At 43.8% G+C, this 22920-nt stretch overlaps 1 protein-coding gene across 1 annotated transcript in view; it reads right to left on the reverse strand.

Moving 5' to 3' along the window:
• Positions 1 to 7760: 7760 nt before the first annotated feature.
• LOC147618197 (uncharacterized) overlaps positions 7761 to 22920 on the reverse strand; it is a 31523-nt gene continuing 16363 nt past the window's right edge. The window contains exon 3 of the mRNA XM_086774629.1: positions 7761 to 7975. The gene's annotated coding sequence lies outside the window, so the exon portion shown is untranslated. The remainder of the gene's footprint in view (positions 7976 to 22920) is intronic.

Genomic DNA, 22920 nt, shown 5'->3' on the forward strand with positions numbered 1-22920 from the left:
TCTTTACTAGGACTCTAATTGATGCTAGTTGAGCACCCTTGGTTGATGAGGCTTTGGAAGATGCATCCCCTATCCTTGTCTTACCAAATCTAATGCCTTGCAATAGCAATCATTAAAGATGCAGTGCCTAGACCTTTAGAGATAGTTGTGAAGCTTCTTGCTCTTAAGACCAATCATGAATCGATTGATGAGCGATAAATCATCCAATCGGTGGAGCACGCAGTAGAGGGTGCTACATCTCATGTGGAGATAATTGGTTCTAGAAATTTAATCCCACATTGTTTCTTCCTCCTCTTACTTGAGGTTATATGTATGTGCAATGGGGCTCCATGTGGCTCCACTGGGCAAGAATCCCACAATGAAAGTGTGTCAAGACTACATAGCTGGTCTTTTCAAGTGGGTTTAGTGATCTAAAGCTTTGGCATGCTTTGCCTTCAAGAAGGTAATGTCTGAATGAGTATGTCTTGGTGGGATCACCAATCCCTCCCACTGCCTAGAAAATTTGATCGAATTTCTCTAGGTACAAAATAGGCTATTATCTTCAATTCCATCAAATTTGGGCATCATCCTTGAGTGTGGATTGTCTTGGTTTTACCCAACTCTAAGCCTCTAGGTGTCCCCCGGCCTGGGGTTGCATACATGCTGCGCAGTTGAGGACAGATTCTATGAATTCCCTTGTGGATCTCTTTGTGATGAGATAGTCTCAAACTCTAGCTTCTGATCCCTCCTCGTGTTCCATGTTCCTCGACCAAAACAGAGAAGAATTGAAACTTGGCTCCGTGTGGTAAAGATGCTTCCATAATGGGCTCCTATGGAGAGAGGGACTCATGCTTGCGTTGTGTGCACTTGCTATTGGGTGTATTGAGAAAAACGTATCCTTGGTGGTATACTAAAAGAGACATGTGCCACTTGCTATTAGGTGGTGTACTAAGGAACACTTGTCCTTGGTGGTACAGCAAAAGAGACATGTCTCGCTTACTGTATAACTGTGGTGGTTGAGGTTTTGGTTGGTCATGGGGGTCAGCTTGTGAAAAAAATAGACAAGGAGACGTTTCTTGTAAATTCAAGAATTGATAGCACACCTTGTCCAAAAAGAACCCAACCCAGGATCAGCACCACAAATTTAAAACATTGTGGCATGCGAAATGGTTTGAGCATTTCTTGTGGGAGTGAACCTTGAGGTTACTGGTCCTTCTCCCACTCCTTCACACTAGAGCTACAGTGAAAATAGGGCGATTGAAGGCTTTCTTCATAAAATTTAGGGTGCTATTAACAAAACCAATTGGTGAATCCAAAGCTAAGAGGACCATGATGGCTCCTATTTCTAGGGATTGCATTGTTCATCCACTCTCGTATGTGTTCCATTGGCTCAATTCTTCCCAAAGTTCCTCGCTAGAGGTGGACTCCAACAAGGAGTCTAACCTTCTTAACAATGAAGTACTCTATTGCCGTTTGTTAGGATGGGTTTCAAGAAGTATTGTTTGATGCACTACAGCCGCTATATTGTTATTTTCAATAATTAGTCTAGAATGGGTTCACACCAAAGATCCTTAAATTAGTGTTTCTAGTGTGGGTTTGAAAATTGGTTTCATATACGTTTTTTCTTTTTTTATTGTTAGGCTCATGTCTGTAGGTTCACGTCTATAAGCTCACCTATCCAGGTTTTCACACCTCAAGCTCACATACATAGGCTTATGTATCTAGGTTCACGTGTCTAGATTCACGCATGTAGACTCACATCTCGAAGGTCACATATCCACGTTCATGCCTCTAGACTCATGTCGCTAGGCTTATATGTGTAGGTTCACGCATATAGACTTACACATCTTTTTTCATGAACTCATCTCACGTACTTCCCTTCAATGAAATAAGCTTACCTCGGACACAAAAATCTAAGAACTGGACCTATAACAAGGTTGTTTCTTATTGGGTCATAATTGTACTTTAATTGTAAAGGACAAGATATTTCCTTGGAATTTGTAGCTGACAAGAAAAATCTTCCAAGGACATGAGTAGGTATGTCCATAAGGTAGTAACAATTAGTCCGTACAATGTTAGGTATACCTACCTCTAGACTCGCATCTATAGGTTCACATGTCCAGACTCATTGGCTCACATGTTCATACAATGTTAGATATACCCACCTCTAGAACTACGCCTGTAGGCTTACATGTCCAAACTCACGGCTCACATGTCCAAGCTCATGGCTCATGTGTCCAAGCTCACATCTTCAGGCTCAAGTCTTTTTGCACAAGATTATGGGCTCACTTCTCCTAGCCACTCGTTTGGCTTTGTTTTTGAGATTTTTTGAACCTGATGGAGATCCTCTTCCTAGTTAATGATTGGTGTGTTAGTAGTTAAGTGTTTTTTAGTGGTTTTTGATAGATTTGCATGATTCAAATCTACCAATTTAAACAATGCATGGAAAAATATGAAATGCCAAAATAAAATTGAAAATCCCACTCTAATTCACCTTAATGGAGCTTAATTCTCGTGTTTTTTAAAGTGGATTCCACTCTTAATCATAATTGCTAAGCTATTCTTTGGCTCAAAACAATAAAAACTCTCTTAGGCTTTAATTTCATGCAAATCACCAATGAAGTGAATTTTTATCCTTTCAATAGATGACATATAATATCTTACTATAAATAAACTTCAAAGAAATCTTAAAATTAACAACTAAACACATCCAATGACTCTAAAATTATATGTTTTTTGGAGTATGACCTCCCAATCAACATCGAGGAATATTGGCACACAGGGGAATATCGGGTGATTCCAATAGCTTGGAATGGACGGATAAACAAAGCTAAGCCCTTGGCTAGTCCCCAGTAGTGGCACCAAATATGCTCAAGTAGTCAAGAGCTTACTCTAACCTTGCCAAAGTATGTGTCGTTGGGTTTTGCCTAAGAGCCACAAACTGCAACTTCCCTATGTGGGTGCGCTAGCTCGTTTGTCACATCCTTACTCTGTTGTCACACCATAATGCTCCTTTTTCCCAAAACGGTGAAGGGAGAGCTCTCTATGTCTAGATTGAGGCAGCAAGAGATGGTCCTTTGCAATGGTTCTCTCTCACAAAAGGGGTGGTGTGAAGCATAGTTTAGCTTGGGTGTTAACAATCCATTCACTTCCTTGTTTCAAACCATGTGACAAGAATGAACTTTATTTTAAGCACTTCTAAAAAGTGTTTTACGTGTGGATTTTGTGGTTTTCTGGATACGTTTAGAGGTGGATGCTTGAGCATTGTGTGAAGCCTTTACCCCCTTTAGAGATGCATCGTCTACATGCCTCCTTCCTTTGTCATGAGGTGCCTTAACCTCTCCTTTACCTTATTAGTTTGTGTATCTTTACTTCTCTTTGTTTTAGGAGCATACAAGCCATTTTTGGGTTTTTGTTTTAAGACATTCTCCACCCATTGTGTAGAGTCCTTTTAGGAGCATGCAAGCCATTTTTGGGTTTTTGTTTTAAGACATTCTCCACCCATTGTGCAGAGTCCTTTTTTGGACCATACCTTGGCTTTTGATCACATAGGGATTGTAAGGTGTCATGAACTGCGGTGCTAAAGTAATCCAAGTAGGGCAGTTTGCACCTTGTGCAATCGATGACAATACATAAGTGCCCACTCCAGAGGGTAAGATGGAAAAGCACTTTACAGAAGGTCGGGTGGGTGAAACCATGTTAACCTACGGAATGGTTACACTTGTCTTTAAGTAGAGCAGATTTATGAGAGAAAAGCTAGTAGCCTTTTTCGTAGAGCATCATAGAGATCATTCGGTGTTGGATCTTTGTGTCACAAAACAATTCCACCAACTCTATCTTGTCAACCATCAAGTGAATGTATTCCAGGTGTCAAGCATAGTTTAGCTTGGGTGGTAAATGATCCATTCAATTCCTTGTACGTGCCCATGCGACAAGAATGAACTTTCTTTTGAGCATTTCTAAAACGTGTTGCAGGTTTTGTGGGTTTATGGATAGCTTTTGAGGTGTATGCTTCAACATTTTGTTTGAGCAATGTGTGAAGCCTTTACCTCTTTTAGAGATGCATCTTCTACATGCCTCCTTCCCTTGTCTTGAGGTGCCTTAATCTTATTAGTTTATGTATCTTTAGTTCTCTTGGGTTTAGGAGCATGCGAGAAATTTTTGGGTTTTTGTTTTAAGGCATTCTCCACCCATTATGTAGAGTCATTTGTTGGAAGCTTTATGGATTTTTGGCTTGTATGCTTAAGATATTAAAAGTTGAGTAGATGCATAAGATATTAAAATTACAAAGTGTCTTGCACTAAAGAATCTCTCCTCACAGGAAGTCTACGAACATGTGATCTATGGGACATCAATCACATAAGGATTGTAAGGTGTCATGAACTAAGGTGTTGAAGTACTCCAAGTAGGGCAGCCACCTTGTGCAGTCGATGACAATAAATAAGTTCCCACTCGAGTAGGTAAGATGAAAAGCGCTTTACAAAAGGTCGAATGAGTGAATCGATGTTAACCTGCAGAGTGATTAACGTGTGTCTTTAAGTAGAGGAGATTCATGAGAGAAAAGGTAGTGGCCTTTTTCGTAGAGCATCATAAAGATCATTCAGTCTTGGATCTTTGTGTCACAAAACAATTTCACCAGCTCTATGTTGTCGACCACCATCAAGGTGATTGTATTCCTAGTGTGAACCATAGTTTAGCTAGGGTGGTAATGATCCATTCACTTCCTTGTTCTTGCCCATGCAACAAGAATTAACTTTCTTTTAAGCACTTCTAAAAAGTGTTGTACATGTGGGTTTGTTGTTTTATGGAACTTTTGAGGTGGATGCTTGAGCATTGTGTGAAGCCTTTACCTCATCTTCTACATGCCTCCTTCCCTTGTCATGAGGTTCCTTAACCTTATTAGTTTGTGTATCTTTATTTCTCTTGGGTTTAGGAGCATGCCAGCCATTTTTGGGTTTTTGTTTTAAGACATTCTCCATACATTCCATAGAGTCATTTGTTGGAAGCTTTTTGGATTTTGATCGTCCCTTGACTTGCAAGTGGATGTTAGCATGCTTAAGATATTAAAAGTTGAGTAACATGCTTAAGACATTGCATATTACGAAGTGGCTTGCACTACACTAGAATGTTTATCTAATTGCTTCCTTACCAAATGGTTGTTACTATTTAGGGGAATTGAATTTGATGTGTACATGGGGTTCCTAGGATTAAGAATACATTTGTACAATTTTTGTGTGCAAATGGAGACACGATGTTATGTCATGACCTAAAGCTTTACAATGATTATTGTATATACATGTTGGCTTAGGGCATGGACAATGTGAGTTAGGGTGGTAGTAGTGTTGGCAATGTACACACACACGCAATTTACACACACTAGCAATGTACATAATGTACACAATACATTTGGTCCACAATTGGAAGAGGTTTTAGAGATTGTGTTCGATTGAGCTCATCCCCTTTTTGAAGTTTCTTCCCAAAGTTTTAAAGCAAGGTGGTATAGATACATGTGATAGACATGTCAAAGATCAATTTCTCTTTAGACCTTGTTTCCATTACTTTAGACGAGAAAAATCTCATTTCATAATTTTTCTTCATCATGGCATTATCTAAACCAATAGCTTCTTCGCAACATTGATCAAAGTACTTTCATCCGTTTGTGCAAGGTGTTTCTCTTCAATTGCATGAGAAAACACCGTCTCATTTGTGAATCATTGAGCTTCTCCCAATCCTCACAGTGTGAGTTCAATGTTTTCATGCACAAAATGTAATTCCTTACGGTTACCTTAATTTTCCATTCTATTATGTAGAATTATGTTGCTACACTCCACCTGGGGCCTTGTCTAGAGAATCCATAGATAAAGACTAGAGAATCCATAGATAAAGACTATCTTTAGAGTCTAAATTTTTTTCTTAATCATGTATGATTTTAAAAAAAATCTTAATCATAGGTATGAAAGTGATGAACCGTTGAGTAGCCTTTCCCAATAAGCATAGGTTCAATGCATGTAACTTGGTGGGACAAAAAATGAGCTTGGAGATCTCTATGGTCGCGGTTCTCCACGACATATTGATGAACAAGATTGGTAGACCTTCATATTTTCCCATAAGCTTGGAGATCTCTATGGCCATGGTTCTTAATGACTCACTTCAGCTCTTCTTGAGTTTAGAGCTAGTCCTTGTTCAAACCCCTTTCTGGATTATTTAGTATCACTAAATTTTGAGCATCTAGGGAATGCAAGGGTTAGTGTTGAGTTCAAGCATCTGCAAAAGGTTGCATTTATTGGTGACACGTACAAGAATAGGAGTCACCAAGTATCGCTAGATTGTTTACTATCGCCAAAGCTTGGCAGCTAGGCTCACGTGTCCAGGTTCACGCCTCTGGACTCATGTCTCTTGGCTCACGTTTGTAGGTTCACGTATGTTTCTACGTTCATGTCTCTCGGCTTACGTATCTAAGCTCACGTCTCCAAGCTCGCGCCTTTTTTGTATGAACTCGTCTCAAGTACTTCCCTTGTATGAGATGAGTTTACTTGGGATACAAAAATCTAAAAACTGGGCCTACGATAGAGTTGGTGTGGAATTATTGGGTAATAAGTGTACTTAATTCCCCATCTTTATAGATTCCAACACCTCCTTACAAAAGTTAAATGCTCATTCGCATAGATACAATGGCAAAGCACCTTACGGATAGGTCGGACAGACGAAAGCATGTTAACCAACGGAGTCGTTAAAACAAATAGCTCTCAAGATAACTTCATAAATGTGCATGCCAAAGAACACACGACACAAAAACTTCTTAGGATACCCTAATGAACTGAAGTAGTCCCATCGATGAGAATTGAGGGTCTAATCGGAGCACATAGCAAGAGATTACCACTAGAATCTACGTCTTGGGAAACAATCAAGTCTAATTGCTAGAAGACAAGTAAAAACAAGGGAAAAGACTTGTGGAAGAGGAAACCTGGAGGCAAACTAGTATGAATATAATTTACACGATGCACTATATCGCCCATATTAATTAATGTGAATTAAGTAGTTCAAATGTAAATAAATTCAACCAATTTACTCCATAGACATAGGAATCAAACTATCCTTTACAAGAGTGGTAAGTTAATAATTCCATTCGAGTATAAAATTGATTGCATATTTCTACGATGAACCACTTCAAAGATTTATTAATGAATGCTCTCCTGATTGAGAACATTGGTAATGTCACTTTTTGAAGGGGAGTTGATCATGTGTACCTTGTTCATACCACAATTAGCAAACACCTTACAGAGGCACCACAAGGTGAAAAGCACAATGCCTTGTGTTGAGGCAATCTATAGGTGCACATAACTAGTGGTGCAAAGAAGCAGAAGAACATCAACTGCATACAAAGTTTACAACTTGCTTGCACGGTGAGCTTTTTTCATGCTGTCAATGGAAAGGCATTCCTTTTTTAGATTTATTAGGCGAAGGCCAGGGATGATGTAACGATGGGCGCAATTCTTGAAACAGATAACACAGAGAGAAAGTCGTCCCTAGTTGTAATTTTAATGACAAAAAGAAATACTATAGAAATAAGGGCAAGATGTAAACAATACCTCTCTTTTTTTCATATTCCCATGCATGTGGATGCGCAAGTGTGTTCAGATGCACATGATTGAAAATGCTTAACATAAGTTGTACACAAATGCCTAAACTTTTGTCCGGAAGTAGAGGCATGTGAGCATATACAGTAACTGGAAGCGCAAATCATTATTGTGAAGGATCTCACTGGAAGTTTGCATTGGTGGTTGAACACAAGGAAAAAAATTGGTACACAGGTTATCATCTTAAAATTCGTGACCTGTTATCTTTGTTACAAATCGTCCATAGAAAACAAGCAATTACATGAAGGTCCCGTTCCCTATGCCTTCAATATTTTAGACCTCAAATTGGCACTCTCTTTGCACACGACAATGCAGAGGTGACTCAGAAATTAGAGTTCCATCCACACCACTTGCAGGCCCTGAAAGGCCGTGCGTCAAAATTTAGAACTTCAAGCATATGAGAACACTCTACGATTAGCTTAACAAGTATTTAATCCAGCACAACTATACTAGATTATGAACATCATCTCCCTTTGATTCATGAAACATTGACACACCTTGCCCATGCAATTGTGAGCTAGGTCATGGGATCTTGGCTATGCATCCATCAATAGACTCCATAAACACTTCCATTAATCTAATGAAATATATATGACTGTGTGCATTGGTTATGCATCCGACCATGTGGCAGAAATAGCACCGATTTTCCTTTCAGTACACTTCAGATGTAGACAAGGTATCCCCTGTTTGTAAGAGGATACAACATGCCATGTATGCAGGCAACACTCCCAAGAAGTGGGATCTTTACACAAGATGGCAAAGCCACACATCCATGTGCTCTGGTAAAAGGGAGCTGCCATGGCTAATCTAGAACTACTAAGATGGAAGCTATATCCTGATAGAAGCTAGGAAGTAAACTCTTTAATGATGACTAAAGAAGCTGTATGGAGAAGGGACTGGCTGTATATCTTGTCCACATGCGGTGGCCATAACATAACCGCATAGGTCCACTGTCATAGTCGATGCCACCGTCCACGGTGTGTACTCGGCACATAAAGATGTACCAAAAACTACAGTGTTATGGCCATGTGGGGTGGCCATAACATAAACACGTAGTTCCACTATCATAGTCGATGCCACCATCCACGGTGTATACTCGGTACATACAAATGTACCAAACACCGTGGTCATAACATAACCCCATAGGTCTACTGTCATAGTGGATGCCACTTGTAACTATTTGACCCTCCTAGCTCTTTTTCACATAATAGAACTCATGCCTGGACACATGGACAGATTGATGAAAGCATGGAAACAAGGTTCATGAAGTTGGCACAAGAAAAAGCACCAATTTTGATCAAAAGCAAGGAAAAACAAAAAAGTCAAACTGAGTTGACCGCGAGTCAAGGGCATCACTAGCAAGGGGAGACAGAACTGGAACAAAAAGCCAAAACTAGGTTTCTCAAAAAGCAGCTCCATGGCCAAAAAGCAAGGCCCTGAAGCTAGAAAGCTAATAAATCAAGAACTTTGGCAAAAGATCCACAATATTTTATTATTACTAAAATATTAAAGCAAAAAGAGAAAAGCAAAGCATAAAGTATTGCTTTTGGCAAAAAGCAAGGCCCTCCCCAAGTATAAAAGAAGCTAGAGCGCTCTTGTTTTGGGTATCAAGCTTGTGGAGAGCAAGGAGACCCTCATCTTCATCCACTCACCGCCGCCATGGCTCAGCCCAACGCGCGTAGCCACCTGTGCAGTGCCGCCCGCCACCCATAGGCACCACTATTTTCCTCCAAAACCTCAATAGGGGGAATTGGCTATCAGACTCGTATATCCGCCACCTTGGTGTGTGCTTTTTTCAGAAGCTTCCTTATGATTTTCTTGAAGATTGGGTATTGAGTTCACTTGGACTTGAACTTGGATTTGAACTTGGACTTGGACTTGGACTTGGTTTTGGATTTGGACTTGGACTTGGATTTGCATTTGGATATTAAATTTGGATTTGGATTCATTGGACTTGGATTTGCATTTGGATATTAAATTTGGATTTGGATTCATTGGACTTGGATTTATTGGATTTGGATTTGGATTTGGATATCGGATCTGGTACTAGCCTGATGAGAGATACTTGTGGGTCATCCCCGTGGTATGCTCGGCATCAAAGATCTTGTGCCTCTGTTGGGCATACAAGTCCTGCAATCTCTGCCACATTCCCCAAGCTGTCTTCTCTTCACGAATGCTGAAAAGTAATGAGTCTGACACAGACAACATGATAGTAGATCTTGCCAGCTCATCCATATCTTCCCACTCTTCAGCAGTAAGAGAAGCGGGCATTACACCCCTTTCTTTGATAGGCTTGTGCTGCTTTTTCTGGAGCAACACATTGTAGCACTGGGTTTGCCAAATATCATAATTATGCGAGCCTTCAAGCTTCTTGATGTGAAGCAATGAAGAGCTCTCACCTGTGGTTGCCATAGCAAAATGCAACCTGTCAATGCCTGACTCCCTGCAAAATGTGCAAACACTGCACCAAAAGCACACAAAGTGCTCACAGTTTTTCTCCCATAAATGAAGGAAAAGAAAAAATCAGCATGTACATGATAATATACAAGGCCATATCAAGGCTGAAAATGGCCTCATCCAATGCCCATCAAGTGTCTGCAATGAGCAAACCGCTCCGGAGGCAAACTCTTTGTCAACAGATCAGCCGGGTTGTCATCCGTGTGAATCTTAACAAGCTGAATTTGCTTGTTCTCTATCACCTCTCTGATGAAGTGATACTTCACATCCACATGCTTCGTCTTTGCATGAAAAACAGGGTTCTTTGCCAACTGAATGGCACTCTGACTGTCACAATGCAACAATGGAATATCCCCTGTATAGCCCAAATCAACCACTAACCGAGATAGCCATAATGCCTCCTTGCAAGCCTCTGTGGCTGCAATATACTCGGCCTCTGTAGTAGATAAGGCAGTGCACTTCTGCATCCTGGATATCCATGACACAGCACCTCCTGTGAATGTAAATACATAACTGGTAGTAGACTTCCGGTTATCTGGATGACCGGCATAATCCAAATCCGTGTAACCATGCACTAATGCATCCTGTTTGCCAAAGCAAATGCACAAATCCTGTGTGCCCTTCAGGTATCTCATGACACCTTTCACTGCTTCCCAATGCTTCTTGCCAGGGTTGGCCATGTATCTAGAAACCACTCCCACTGCAAATGCAATGTCCGGCCTAGTAGCAACCATGGCATACATGAGACTGCCACAAGCTGAAGCATACGGAATCTTGGCCATATCAGCCCTGTCTCTATCTGACTGTGGGCTGTCCATAGCACTGAGTTTCACATATGGAGGCAAAGGAGTACTAGCTTACTTCCCCGCGTCCATATTGAACCTCTGCAAGACTTTGCCAATGTATTCCTTCTAAGACAAATACAACACATGCTGATTTCTGTCCCGAAGTATCCGCATACCCAAGATGTGATTTGCATCACCCAAATCCTTCATATCAAAGGTTTGATGTAGCCTCTGCTTCAAGGCATCCATCTCTTTACGAGATTTCCCGGCAATCAACATATCATCAACATACAAGATGAGGATCAATAGACTGCCATCCAAAGCCTTCTTGGTGTACAAGCAGTGATCTATGTCACTTCTCCTGAATTTCTGTGATTTCATGAATGTATCAAATTTATGATACCATTCTCTTGGTGCCTGTTTGAGCCCATAAAGACTCTTTTTCAGCTTGCATACAAGCTTCTCCTTTCCACTCACTGCATAACCCTCTGGCTGCTGCATATATATCTCCTCATGGAGATCACCGTGAAGAAAAGCAGTCTTCACATCCATCTGAATCAAGTCCAGATCATCATGTGCAACCAAAGCTAATACAGCTCTAAGTGTGGTCATTTTGACCACTGGAGAGAAGATCTCATCAAAGTCCACACCATATTCCTGCTTGAAGCCCTTAGCCACTAACCTGGCTTTGTATCTTGGCTTTGCATCTGGTGCAACTTTGAGCCTGTATACCCACTTGCATGGCAAAACTTTCTTGCCTGCAGGCAAATGCACCAACTTCCAAGTTCCATTTTTATGCAGAGAATCCATCTCTGACTTCATGGCACGCTCCCATAGAGCTTTGTCTGACCTCTGTAAAGCCTCCTTATAACATGAGGGCTCCCCACAGTCAGTGAGCATCAAGTAGTCAACCCCTGGAACAAACCTGTCAGGGGCTCTGGAGGGTCTAGTGGACCTCCGTACCCAATGACCATCATTTGCAGGTTGCTGTCCAGCCTGCATATCACCTATTGGTGGCTCCTGTTCCATGCCATAAGGCTGAAATATAATGCCCGGTATCTCCTCTAACTGTGGTATATCCATAGGGATATCTTCTGCCATCTCTGGCTGTCCATTTGGACCATTTTCAGCACCATTTAAGGGCTGGTTTTCCTGCTGTAATGGCTGATTTACAGCCCTTTGTTGTTGTCCATGATGTCCATCATCATCAAAGATGACTCTGCCAGGCTCCTGTTGCCTTGCAGGCTCCTTATACATGCATGTTTCATCAAAAATGACATCATTGCTGCGTATGATCTTTCTATTCATGGGATCCCAAAGTCTATACCCCATTTCACCTCTGTCACCATATCCTAGGAATATGCATTTGTGAGACTTAGGATCAAGTTTGGTGCGCATTTCCCTGCGTATGTGCACGTACGCAACGCAACCAAACACTCTCAAGTGCTTGTATGACGGAGGCTTCCCTGTCCATACTTCTTCTGGCACTTTCCCACTAAGCCTCGTGTTAGGTGACCTGTTTATAAGGTGAACGGCTGTCATAACAGCTTCAGCCCAAAAACCATGAGGTAATGCAGCATGTGACAACATAGAACGGACCTTCTCCTGAATGGTCCTGTTCATCCTCTCTGCTGTCCTGTTTTGTGGAGGATCATAAGGAGTAGAGAGCTCCCTCTTGATGCCTTTAGCATCACAAAAGTCCTGAAACTGTTTGGACGTATACTCTCCACCGTTGTCGGAACGCAAAGCCTTCAGTGTTTTGCCAGTTTGATTCTCAACATGAGCAACAAACTTTTGAAACACTGAGAATGTGTCACTCTTCAAACGAAGAGGATAAACCCACACCTTGCGTGTGGCATCATCAATAAAAGACACAAAATATTTTGCCCCTCCCAAAGAAAGCTGAGGCATCTCACATACATCTGTATGCACAAGCTCTAACTGAGCATCTTTCTGTCCAAGAGCTTTCTTGTGGGGGCACTGTAGTTGCCTACCATATATACAATGCTCACAAAACTGAAAACTTGAAAACTTTAGAGAAGGCAAGTAACCCAAACGAGACAATTGCTCCATTCCCTTGACACTCATGTGTCCCAACCGGCTATGCCACATAGAAATTTCCGGCAGCTCGGTTGCATTTACATTAGCATGGTGACAAACACCTGCATGCATGAAATAAAGAGTGTCCACCTTAGAGCCTCTGGCAACAACCAGTGAGCCCTTACTAATCTTCCACTTTCCACTACCAAATGTGGTAACATAATCAGCATCATCAAGCTGTCCAGTAGAAAGCAGATTCTTCTTGATCTCAGGCACATGCCTGACATCATGGAGCATAAGCTGTGAGCCATCTGAAAACACAAGCCTCACATCACCTCTACCAAGAATCTTGCATGCATGGTTATCACCCAAATAAACCACTCCTTCATTGCCAGCAGTGTACCTGACAAACAAGTCTCTGCAACCTGTGACATGAAAGGAGGCACCTGAATCAATGATCCATGAGTGCATACCATGACCACCTGTAAGAAGTGAATGGGCATCAAGTGAAGAAGTAAATAGGACCTCATCCTCACTGCCACCTGCATGTGACACATTGATTTCTTCAATCTTGACTCCACTTTTGCCCTTCGGCTTTACATCTTTGGCTTCATCCTTGTCTTTGTCTTTGCCTTTTCCCTTTTCTTTTTGATCATTTTTCCATTTGTAGCATTGCTTTTTAATGTGTCCCTTCTTGCCACAATAATGGCATTCCAAATCCTTTTTGGAGCGAGACTTGCTCCTTCCCCTTTCTTGGCTTTTACCCCTTTGCTGGGATCTCCCACGTGCATTCATTGCATTGGACTTTCCAACAGAGTTGTTTTTCCTGTTCATCTCTTCTTGAAGAAGAGCACCCTCAACATCTGCATATGACAGCATAGCATTCGAATTGCTAGTGGCTGTCCTGAATGTGTCCCAACTCTCTGGCAAAGTGCATAACAGAAAAGTGGCTTTGAACTCATCGTCCATTGCCAACTTTTGATTAATGACCTGGCTGACAATACCATTAAACTCATTGAGATGGGCTGTCATAGATGCCCCTTCCTTCATCTGAAGACCTATGAGTTTCTTCAACCAATACACTTTGCTTGAGGCACTTTGTTGGGCATACAAGTCCTGCAATCTCTGCCACATTCCCCAAGCTGTCTTCTCTTCACGAATGCTGAAAAGTAATGAGTCTGACACAGACAACATGATAGTAGATCTTGCCAGCTCATCCATATCTTCCCACTCTTCAGCAGTAAGAGAAGCGGGCATTACACCCCTTTCTTTGATAGGCTTGTGCTGCTTTTTCTGGAGCAACACATTGTAGCACTGGGTTTGCCAAATATCATAATTATGCGAGCCTTCAAGCTTCTTGATGTGAAGCAATGAAGAGCTCTCACCTGTGGTTGCCATAGCAAAATGCAACCTGTCAATGCCTGACTCCCTGCAAAATGTGCAAACACTGCACCAAAAGCACACAAAGTGCTCACAGTTTTTCTCCCAAGCTTTATCTCCCACTGCGGAAGCAAGAATGCAACTTTTCTCCCACTTTATGTGATGAAAACACCAAAATCTGGTTGCTGCAGATTTTGGACAGCACCTTAAATGTGCTCTTTTGCCCTTCCAAAGTACTGTACAGCAGTACCAAGTGCTCACCAATGATGTACCAAACCTGTACCGGCAAGTACAGCAGCTGAATTTGAACCTTTTGGTCACTCAAAACAGTGTACAGCCATGCCAAAACATGCACGAAGCTGTGCCAAATCTGTACCAGCAGGTACAATAGCAATAAATGCTCTCCTGGCTGTCCAAATGAGTGAAAATCAGACTTTTACAGTCCTGTACACTGCATAAAACAGTCCCGAACAGAAATTGGGCAAAAGCCCCTTGACTGCAAGCTGATTTTTGAGGATTCAAGGCATAAATGTCTTGCCTGCTGCCTTGCCAAGCTCAACAAGCATACAAACTTGAAAAGCCCCTTGATTTGAGATCAATTTCTGATCATGCATGGTACATTGGCGCACATGAAGGCATTCAGAGTGTTCACGATGCTTCCCCTTGGCCACATATACATCCAATACATGAAAGCCCCTTGATTTACAGGCACATTGAGTGCTTGTATGGCATCAACACATTTTCCACAGCATCAAATGCAATTGCCTGCATGCAAATCAACCAAATCGGCACAAAAGCCCCTTGATTTGCACTGCAATTTGCTGCAATTTTGCCCAAATGTGCGATTTTTCACATCATACAGCATGTATGAGTGCTTAATTGCACAATTACATCAAAAGCCCCAAATTTCGACATCCAATTTCCTGCAAATTGATCCTGATTTGACCAATTTCCTGCAAATTTATCCTGATTGTGACCAATGTCACCCAATTTTGCCAATTTTGCTCAAAAAATTGAGCAATTGGACACCTGTACCTGCTCAATTGATTTAATTGATAAGAAATTCGCAAAAATTAGAGGCAAATACCTATGAAATTCTGAATTTCTCTGAGATTTGCAGATTGATTTCTGTTGCAGGAAGGGGGCGTGGTATTTGGATTGCCTGCAATACGGATTCTGCTGCTGCTGCTGCTGCTGCTGCTGTGCTGTACGGCGGCGCCTGGCTGTTGCTGCACGTTGATTTGCAGGCGCTGGCTGCGCCTAGTGCTGCTGCTGCTGCTGCTGTGGGCGCTGCTGCTCTGGCTGTGCTGGCTGCATGGCAGCCCAGTTGGGCAGCAGCCAGGGTAACGCTGGCTGCCTGGGCAGCACTACAGGCTGGTTAGCGCTGCAGTTTGGGCAGCGATCAGCATTGAATGGGCTTGTGGCTAAGGCTCGACTGCGTCAGCCACCAGTTCCCAGGCGAGAGCCGTCCTTGCCGAAGCGAAAGATGAAGCCGGCAATGTTCGCCTAGCGCCAGCCTTCGCATATGTTTCGCCTGTTTCTTCGCTTAGCGCTGGCGCCTTCGCCTAATTATGTTGACGCCCAGCCTTACACTCCTTCGCTTATGCTGCCTTGGCTAATGCTTCGATTGCCAGCCGACGACTCAGCCTCTGCTACAGATCTCTCATTCATCATCTTCACCATCGCTGGTGAGCAACGAGCACCTGATTGCTGCCTGTTGCACTGCCTTGCTGCGCCTGACTCCTTGCTACCATCAAGGAGAAGAGGAAGGGAGGGATCACTAAGGGCTCTGATACCAGTTGATGGGAGAAACTGAATTAGGGTTAGAGTTCATTCATGGGAGACATACACAGAGAAACAAAGGGAGAGAGAGAGAGAGAGAGTTGTGGGGATAAGTCAACTCATGAGGCATGAGTGTGTGACTCCCCTATCACACATGTATATTGCACTAGTACACATAGTGCACTTAGTACATTAAAAGTACTAAGTGTACTATGTACTATAACTTATGGGCTTGTACACACTATAAGGGTGGGCATAACGCCTTTACCTCGACATCGACATTGACATCGACTTCGGCTTCGGCTTCGATATCTCCATCGGCATATCTGTTTGTTTTGTATTCATTGATTGATCCTGGCCAGCATGCCCGTGGATTGTTCCTGAATAAATTCATGGTAGGGAGCGGGGCGTGTTCCCCGCTCAATGTGGTGTACGGTGCAAGATCCCTATTCCCTTCTCTCTCTCTCCCCTCTCTCTATATCTTTATCTCGTCATACTAGGTAGATCATTGGCTCTATCAGCAGTAGGTGCTCACTCCGGAGCATGCTTCCATGCAAATCCAACATCAGCCTACGATGGCACAGATTCTGGCATCCCTCCCCCAGCCGGATCCGAATTCCTTGTCCTCCACCGTCCCTACCAACACCGTCATACAAACCTCTCCAAATTTTAGTAAGTATGATGGTAAGTGTGATCATGCTGATGTTACTCAATTTATTCATCAATTTGAAGCACATTTTCCTTTAGCTAAAATCACAGATCCAAAAGACAAAGTCCATGTGGCAGCATTGGTCACAACTTCACATAGACCCCATCACAGGCCGTGACCCCATTATGAGCCCTCAGTCCAGGGACAGTCAGCACAAGCTACATAGGCCAGTCTCCGAGCCTTAGAGATCAATCGAGAGTCAGTTCTCTTAACCCACTTAGAGATTTCATCAAATAGTGCATGTAGAGTCAACCCTAGAAGTAGGTATGCATCAGTAGCATTTAGCCTAAAGCATGGCTTTGCCTCTTGGCCAACCAAAGGGCCAGCCCATGGCGTTATTGGCTTGTCCAAGGGCTAATCACAGCCCTGGACAACAGCATGGGCCAGCCGACAATGTACTGAGGCATTAATATGCCAGTCATCCAGCATTTACAGCAGGCTGACAGCTCTATGCTGGTTGGGTTCCAGCCGACAAAGTGCTGTAGTCGAGCAAGACAACATAAGCAGCTTTTTCCCATGCGCAAGCATTTAATGCTAATTTTGTCCATTTTGCTATTGGCCAACCCGCCGCAGTATAGGGGCATTTAAAAGCAATCGCTTTAGTCATCATTCATTCATTCAGGTATTCAGCAAGTACAATTCATTCAAATAAACATCCAGTCGTCTCTAGGCTATCAAGGAAGGTCCTCTTCAACATTCAACCAGCATATGTGCAGTCCTACAGCTATCTGGACTTGCATCAGTGGCCCGAAGAGTCTTCAACAGAGCCTTGGATTGGTGGATACTCAGCCGAGTACGGTCTTCCTCGTCCTTGCGTTGGCATTCATATCGCTTGTTTACTCAAGCATTGTATAGCGTTCTCCAAAGAATAATATAAGCAAATACTCCTACTTGAGGGAGAGGGGGGGGGGGGGGGGGCGCTTCGATGGGTATTTAGAACCCAATACTATGTCGTCTACTTCAGTCTCATTCTCATTCTCTTCTCTCTCTACTCTCTAAATTGGATGCTAAATATTCTCACCACATAAAGGTATAAAGAAGGCCCTGTTGTGCATTACCACGATCAACCTAAGTGCATGTAACATTACTGGCATCAGTGATCACCTCTAAGGGGGCATCCCATGATGCGAGTTTAAGGACTCGTGCTTCGGAAGCCGCCTTTTGCAGAGCAAAGAACACCTCTAATTTCTAAAGCCTTACTTGTGACTGAAACCTTTTGTCTTCTAGTTTTCACCCCCTTGGGCAAATCTATCAATGGTGCTGCAAGGTCAAAAAACTGATCCATATGTGAGCTATATATGCTTGGCAAAGGCCCACGAAAGATCGTATCTCTTGGGTTGTCTTCAAAACACCCCAATCCAGGATTGCCTTTATCTTCTCAAGGTCAAGGTGAATTCTGTCGAAACCGATCACTTAGCCAAGGTACTGGACTTCTTGAGCTCCAAATATGCTCTTCTTTGATGTAGAGTTCGTTGTCTCGCAAAATCTGCAAGACCTTCTGCACATCCTTCACGTGATGTTCTGCAGTGGCAGAAAAAATAAGAATGTCATCCAAAAAAATGAATAGACATATAGCGATGAGTACGGCGAAGACTTCAGACATCATCTTGTTGAAGTTTTCGGTGCATTGGTCAAACCAAAAGGCATGACCACAAACTCGTAATGACCTCATTCAGTTTGAAAGGCCGTCTTTGGAAAATAAATCCGAAAATTCTGACTTGACGATAGCCACTTTTGATGTCGATCTTGGTGCAATACTTAGCACCATTGAGTCTTTCAAGGAGGTACTCTATCCTTGGCATGGGGAACTTATTCTTGATTGTCAAGTTGTTCAAGGCTTGGTCTTGTCTTTCTTCTGCAAAAAAAGAACCGATGCAGCAAATGGAGAGGACGAAGGCCTGCTGAAACCAAACCTAAGCAACTGCGCTAGTTGCATCTCCAACTCAACTTCCCAACACCTTGGAAAGATGATATGGAAACTTATTGGGTGACCCAGCTCCAGGGACCAAATCAATACGATGGTCTTCAAGACGAGAGGGTGGCAGTTTGGGTGGAAGATCATCCCTCAACATGATGCCTTGAAACTGCTGGAGGAGTCCTATCATCTATGGTTCTAATGGAGTCGCAATGGATGTCGATGTCTGCTATGGACGGACATAGATCATCGCACACTCAACTCCCTTTCTAATAGCTCTACTAGCTGGAGGTGGGAAATGAGCAGAATACCTGGAATGCTCCGATCCCCACAAATGATAGTAGGCTCAAGTAAACCTTCGACGATTGTGAAGGTGTCCTGCCTCCAATCAAGAATGGGCGCATACTAGCGGAACCACTGAATCCCAAGGATCATGTCGCACCCGAGGAGGGGCAAGACAATGAAATCCCTCTAAAATTGAGCCTTCTGGAATATGAAGGCAAATTGTTAAGCTTTCTGGGTGATATAGGTATGTAGGCCAGGAGTAAACCCATCCATGTCCAAATGATACGGCACTAGGGCACATTTCATCTTGGTCACTAACTGCGGAGAGATGGCATCTTCTAAACTACCCATGTTGAAGAGAACAACAAATTTGGTCCTAAAATGATGTCAATCACAGGGACTCTCCCAATCGGGGAAAACATGTTGAGATGCAGACACAAGCATCAAAGTCTCGTGACTTCAAAGCCGGACACAAATCTGTGAAGTTTGGCGTATATCATGGGAAAGGCACTTGCTATTATTGCCCAGTTTGATATTGCTTTCAATGATGAGGATTTCACTTAGAAATCCATGATCCAGCATGTAAGCATGTTTATGAAAGGCACTGTTGTCCATTGGTGGCTCACGGAGAAGCTCTCACCGAATCCTGTTAGATCATGGAAAGAGTTCAAGGAGAGGTTCTATGCTCAATTCTTGCCTCCCAATGCATTGAATGAGATAACAATGAAGTGGTGTAATATGCGGAAGCTTCGGAGAAGAATCGGTAACTTCAAAACTCAGAAATCAGCACTCTTTTCGCAACGGAAATTAACGCACAAACTGAAAGGAGATGTGCAGAAAATAGAGAGAGAAGGGATCGTGTTGCCACCACCCTTGATTGCACCCTAATCATTCGGAGTCCCATGGTTGGGTCAGTGTGGCCATCAAAGTCTCTCCTATGCTTTTACTTGGCATCAGGGAGAAACCTGTGAAACCACTGAATACCCAAAATTATGTCTGTTCCTACAAGAGGGGCAACCATAAAATCACGCACAAACTATGCCCTGAATAACTAACTTAGCACCTAGAGCTTCATACTTGACGCTCGTTGTCATGCTTGTGCTAAAACCCTCAACCTGTTTGTCCACCGAAGTCAGCTCGAAACAGGCACGCCTAGCGGCGTGTTCCGTGACCACATCCTCCGTGCTGCCGCTGTCAAATAAGACGACGACTCTCTGGCCACCTATGTAGCCAAAGGACTTGAGCAATTCGTTGCGCTCATACTCCTAGTCATGGGCACCCTTCTGCTTATCTTCGAGCTCCCGGCTAATAATTGCTCCAACTGAAGCACCGGGGTTTGAAGAACTAGGGGTAGCCGCTAGGATCTGTGTGGGAGCTGAGCTCACCACGGAAGCTGTGGAGGCAGCGGCGGCAGGCTTTGGAGGCTTCTTCGGACAATCCCGAGAAGTATGTCCTTTTGTATGACAAAAGAAACATCTACCCTCCTTCTTGTACTGAGAAAGCTCCTCAGCACTCAACTTGCCACCTGTCTTGCCTGCCTCCGCTTTCTGGTCTGGAGTAAACTTAAACGCATTGTTCGAGTTCTTGGAGCCAGAGGCTCCCGGGCTCTGTCCTGGGGAAGACCCCGTCTGGTTCTGACTTTTGCCCCCCAAGGCGGTAGCCCTAGGAGAAGCCGGCTAGGAAGTCTTGGGCTTGCCACCATTGTGTTTCATTTCTGCACTCTGCCCAAGCGAGAGTGCGTCTTCAAAGGTGGCTGGCCTAAACATACACACCTTCCATTGGATTTGCGTGTCCAGGCTATACAAAAACTGTCCTTTCTTGTCCATATCAAATAAGCCTAATTGCAAACATAAAGTTGAAATTCTATCGGCAAACTGAAGGACTGGTTGCGCATTCTGACGCGCTCCCCTGAACTCGTCTTCAAGTCGCTCAAGGTAGTGGGGCGGTAGAAACCGCTGCTTAAGGTCGCGGACAAACTCGTCCCACACATAAGCTGCCATACCTGCTCTGGTGTGGGCATGAGCCCACTGAGTCCACCAAGGAATGGCCTCACCTTCCAAGTACCAACTCGCTAAGATCACTATGTCAGTATCTATTTTCCTAACTGCGGCAAAGTAAGCTTCAAATTGATGTAACCATGAATAAAGAGTTGTGGGATCGAGTTTACCATTATACTTACTAAAGTTCATTTTCTCGAGAAAATGATTCGAGGGTGCCGCCGGTGTCAATCTGGCGTCCAAAGCTCTGAGGTAACGCTCGTGATCCACGCGTCACATGGCTTCGTCTTCTCGCTGTCGGATCTCCAATGCACGCATCTGCAACTCAAGCAAAGAGCTTGGCTGCGGCTGTGACCCCGTGAGAGGGTCCCTGTGTCGAGGATCTGGAATCTGGGATACGGAGGGAGAGGGAGGAGCAGATGGAAAACGCGACGCTGGAGAGCGGGTACGCTCCTCCAGAGCCAAGATCTGCGCCTTCTGCTCATCCAACTTGGCTGTCTATTCTGCGATAGCTCGCATCATCTGCTGGAACATGTCTGTGACACTCAAGCCTGGTGCCCTAGCTGGGCTGCCTGGTGCACTTTGATCCCATGGTTCTTGGTCTCTCTCGTCGTCGAAGCTCGCCATAGCAGGAAAATGCACTTCCTTTCCGAAACGCAATCTGACCATCCACTATCTGTGTGGGAGACGTCCGGAGGCTTCCGGAGGCTAAAAACCAACCGTCCTTCGAGGGACAGGAGTCACTCCGAAAGGGGTAGTCCACCGGCGTCTAAAAACCAACCACACGAGCGAGAAAAAATTCTGGTTTCTTTGCTAAATCTTTGTACTTGAGGTAGGCTGCGGAAGCTTCGGAGAAGAATCGGTAACTTCAAAACTCAGAAATCAACACTCTTTTCACGACGAAAATTAACGCACAAACTGAAAGGAGATGTGCAGAAAATAGAGAGAGAAGGGAGAGATGGAGAGGACACAGTATTGGGTCCCAATTACCCTTGTTGGACCCCACCACGGATGGTGTATTTGCTTTATTAGAATGATGTGAATCTGAAAGAAAATACAGCAATCTTGGACCTTTCTTGGCTGGGAAATCCCTGCCCTTGACCTTCAATTCTCCACCCCTTTGCTTAGCAATTCCCTTGGATTGTCTAGCCCTTGATTTGCTTGAGCTCTTGGTGAATAATGAGATGAATGAATGGGATTGTGGGCAATGCTATTTATACTACCCAATCATGAGCAATCGGCCAGTACTACAGCAGTCGGCCAGCATTAAATGCTCCCACGACCAGAAAATACAGCAATAAATACTATTAAATGCTGTGCATCACTTTGTTGCTTGGCTGGGCACTTGCACACATGGGAAATAGGGCTCGGCACTTAGGCGCCTGCTGCCTAGGAGGCTGGGCACTGAATGCCCCCTGTTTTGGAGGCTGGGCAGCCTGTATGGGCTGCCCCATACTTGCCTTAAACCTCTCCAAGAGCTGGATACGCAGTCAGCTACCCCTAGCCTGACCCTGGGGCTGTCCTACAGCCCCCCCATAACCTACCCATGGCTGGTGGGTACAGCCAGGGCCTTCCTGGCCCTCATGGGGGTGGTTCCACACCATCCCATTCCCACACTAAGATCCGGGGTAGCCCTATGGGCTGGCCCCTTGTTCTAAACACTAACTACTCAGTGATCTGGCATCCGGTACCATACCAAATACACAGAATCACTGACATCATTCTAGAAGGAGACTCACAACGCGGACTGGCACTGTTTCATGTGCAGGACAGTGCACACCTGACCTTGGACTCATGTGCAGGAATGCACACCTGACCTCGGACGACTGAGATGTATCCCTGGCTGACTCGTCCCGGACTGGGCTCACATGGGCCAGTTCACCATCCCAGGTCCTGCACCTTCTGTACAGAAATGTCTACATGGCATCCAAGTGTGGGATGCACGTGACATCCC

This window comes from Cibotium barometz, chromosome 35 (genome assembly GCF_041138505.1).
Source record: "Cibotium barometz isolate CiBa-2024 chromosome 35, ASM4113850v1, whole genome shotgun sequence".
Taxonomy (NCBI): Eukaryota; Viridiplantae; Streptophyta; class Polypodiopsida; order Cyatheales; family Cibotiaceae; genus Cibotium; species Cibotium barometz.